This window comes from Phyllostomus hastatus, unplaced genomic scaffold (assembly GCF_019186645.2).
Source record: "Phyllostomus hastatus isolate PE091 unplaced genomic scaffold, TTU_PhHast_1.1 phas_contig_150, whole genome shotgun sequence".
Lineage (NCBI taxonomy): Eukaryota > Metazoa > Chordata > Mammalia > Chiroptera > Phyllostomidae > Phyllostomus > Phyllostomus hastatus.
Genome location: NW_025333611.1, coordinates 13,408,454 through 13,412,639, shown reverse-complemented (window position 1 = coordinate 13,412,639; position 4,186 = coordinate 13,408,454).

Genomic DNA, 4,186 nt, shown 5'->3' with positions numbered 1-4,186 from the left:
CTGCAGCCACTGCCATGTCACATGAGAAAGGAAGAAACAGCTTCATAAGCCATTTAGACTCATGTTATACAGATGACCTTGCAAGCTACTAAATACAGATTGACGGATTCAGAACCCACTCCCAGGCTTGTCTGTCTCCAAATCGGATACCCTTTTGCCCACCTCACATTCCTGTCTGTCCGTTCCAGACTGTTTTGGCCTCAGCCAACAGGTACTGAGTTTTCACACCCGTGCCTTTAATCCCTCCCCTTTCTAGCTCTCAAGACATTTTCTTTTACCATTTTCCTTGTATTCAAAATCCTGCTCACACAGATGCCCTCCTACCAGCTTTCATCAAAGAATGAATCTTCCCAGCTCGCAAAGAAAAAGACAGTCTGTAATGAATGAACTCCTTCAGCTTCTCTCCTACATTTTCAGATTTATTTATACCATGGCCCCTCCTTCCTTTTTGCCTCTCAGCTTCACAGAAAAGCTGTCCCATCTCCTGTCCAAGGCCGATCTCTCAACTGTTCTCTTGATGCTCCCTCAGAATCCCTCCAACAGTTCTCTCTGCTTTCTTGTTTCTTTTATTCACTTCCTCCTCCACACTTTCCCCCGCCTGCCTACAAACATACAAGTCTTCCTCTTTTTCTAAAACAAAACAAAAAGAATCTTTCCTGATCTTCTCTTTTTCTCAGGCTACTTTTCTGTTTTTCACATTCCTTGACACAGAATTGACTCCCTTACTAATCTTGCTTCCTCACCACCCTCACTTTTTCACCATCTTTTTTTGCTTGTCACCAACTCACTACTCCACCCACCAATTTCCAGATTCTTCCCACACTGCTGTGGTGGCGACACTGCCTGTGCATAGCACATCAATGGGTGCCTGATGGTCACAGCCAAAGAGTCCTGGTCAGTCTTTGGTCAACTTATGGGGTTAGCAGATAAAGTAAAAAATCCCCAATTATATGCAATATTTGAGATATATATCTATATGTATCTCAGATATATGTTAACTTTATATATCATATGACAAATATATGTTAACTTTATATATAGAGAGTAAAGTTAACATGATATATATCATAGGATAAATATATATATATATATAAAGTTAACATATGATATATATACACACACAATAGGATATATATGATAAGACAAATGCAAATTCTTTAATATGATATTCAGGACTTCAAAATATGATCTCACTATGTTCTTTCAGCTTTACCTCCTGACACATCTATTCATAAACCCTACAATGGATGACTCATATTTCTTCATCACAAGCTAGGTATATTTCATTTGTGATACTCATGTACTTCCTTTGCAAATATTGCGAAAAATATTACCATCACCTCTACCCAACAGACTTACCCCTTCTGCCCTGCTTGCATACTTTGTTTCCCTGGAAAAGTTTCACATACCCTGCAAAGACCAGTGAAATGTCATCTCTTGTCTAAAAGCTCCCCTGATTCCTTCCAAAAGGAGCTTCCCTGGATAATTCAGCACATGGTAGATTCTACTTCAGATTTGTCAGTGAGTGAGTGAGTTTTCTAAGACAAGCTCACGTGAATGAATGCATCTTATTGGACTCATAGGCAAAGAGAATTTGATTCTACTAGACACTGATCTCAGTGTTCAGGTTTAAGTGGCAACAAAGTGTATGTAGCTTAGTATCAGTGAGCTAGTATCTAGTATCAGTATCTAGTATCTAGTATCTAGTATACTAGCTAGTATCTGTAGTTAGTATCAGTGAGGTTGGTGGTTTGGCTCTGTCAGCCCACACTGCTGACTCGAATGGATTGCTCTGGCCAGCTGAGCAGATGTCCTTCTTATCCCATCTAACTCCAAAGGTGCCACCTAAAACTCTCAATTTTGTCAAAGAGGGCAACTACCCAAAGCATAAAATAGGACTTGCAGGATGACAAACGTCTATTCTTGGACCAACACCTTAATCAGTTAATAATGCCCTCCTTAAGGGCTATATTAAGACAAATTCTAGATTTATAGAAAAGAGTGGCATACTTAATTAGTTCTGGCTTCTGTGGACCTGGAAAAATGTATTTATGTCATAATTTTGCCATCTTATGAAGGACATTTGAGTAGCTACAATCCTATTCTGTAGTCACCAAAAAATTTCCATGGTTACATTTTTAATGTAAAATCTGTGTTTGCCTAAAGTCCTCATGACAGTGACATTTCCTTTAAATGGCATTTTTGTTTATTACACTTTCTAACTCTTATGAGGAATATTTAACTCAAATATTTAATTTCCAGAAAACCGACAAATACTGTTTGAGCACACGGTGTAAGGCAAAGAAGCATGAACTATAGCCTCTGCCTTTGAGAAATTGCTCTCTGGAAAAGAGAAACAAGCCATAAACTCATTAATAGTTTTTTTTTTTACTTGTGAGGGTTACAATAATGATACAAATAAAAATGCTAACTATATCACAATCACTGCACAGTTAATTGCCAAATGAGCACTTTGAATTAGTGATGGGGAGAGCATGAAGATATTTGTTACAGACTTGATCCCTCCTGCAATTTGAAGAAAATGACTGGTGAGATTGGGTTCTCACTAGACAATATAAGGCATGAAATGCACAACACATTTCCATGGGCTCTAATCACAGTATCTCTGAGGAACAGTAAGATAGAGATTTTAGTTTTAAACAGATTACTGGTTGCTGGTAGTAATGACTGATTTACATTTTATTTTCTCTAAAAGAGTTCCTCACCAGTTAGTCTGCTTGGTGGATATTTGAACTGTTTTGACCACCCAACACCACTATACTTCCCTTCCCCTCCATATGGTGATACATATGGGGCATCCCACTTCTTACCTCAGGGATAAAACCTCTGTCCCAACACCTAGATCTAAGCCAGCTTCATGTCTTGGCCACACTGATGGAGTTCAGGATACACATGTGACCCACACCAAACCAATCAAGTCAGTTAAAGTTAATAGAGGGACTTCCCTTGCAGGGCCAAGAAGAAACTCCCACTTTCCCACCAGGCTTGAACTTGAGAGGCTGTCCTTGCTCCAGCTCCCTCGTCATCACACAAAGCCTCAGAACGAGGGCACCACACAAAAGAGAGTATTTCTGATTCCAGAGACAGGGTCCTCTTAGCCTCTCTTTGTCCTGAATCTAGTTGTGCCTGAAGCAAGATTCAACCTTGAACTTTTCAATCAGATAAAGCAATAAAGTCCCTTGTCTTGCTCAACCTGTTGCAAGTTAAATTTAAGAATCTTTAGTGTTAAAGTCTTTAGCCTCACTTCAATTTAATATGCAGGATATAACATCGAACACACTTCACATTGAACATCTCACACAATCTGTTTTAATTTCTTCTTCCTAAGTTGGCCCATCCACTAACTTACTCAGTTCCCACCACAATTTTCTGAAGTTGATTTGGGCCAGTGTTATTAATCCTGGTTGATAGAAGCATTGACTGTGACCCAAAGAGGCTGAGTTGCCGATACTCCCACTGGGAGTCCCCAGGACTAGAGCCCAGGTTCTTCTGCTAAAATTTCCCCCTTCCCAATTTTGCTCCCACATTTCATTACTGTACCTGCCTGTTGTCAGAATTGTGATCCTAGTTTGACTTTGGTGGAATAGGGGCATCTTTCTTGTTAAAAAACTTGATAGAGGTTGCTGCAGTACCAAAGATATTTTGTTAACTGGGGCTTCTCCACTTTGTAAAATTGTCTCTGTTAAGGGACAATTACAAACCTATCTGATGGGGCTTAATCCATATAATAGAATTGATGATGATAATGGTGGTGGTGGTGGTGATGATGATGATGATGGTAGTGTCGATGATGACAATAAAGCATGAGAATGAGGAATAGCTCCAAATGGTAGCAGGCTCCAAAAAGCCAAGATCTAGAGAGAGATTGACCACATTTGCCACTTGTAGTGACCACCACTAACAACTCTTTGCGCCTAGCAGCTTTCACCCTTGGGTCACACTCTCTGCTGAATTGAGATGTTCTCAGGCTGGGTGATGGAGTGTACCATTGCTGGAAATCAGACCCCCCAGGGGCTGGGAGTCAATGGAGCCTGGCCTATAGGCCAAACCACTTGGCAGCACAATGTCCCCCTTGGGGAGCAAACTGGAAGAGAAATAAATGAATTTGACAGTGTACACTATTGTCAGGAGTAAAACTGCTTCCCCTATGCTGTCACTTGCAAGA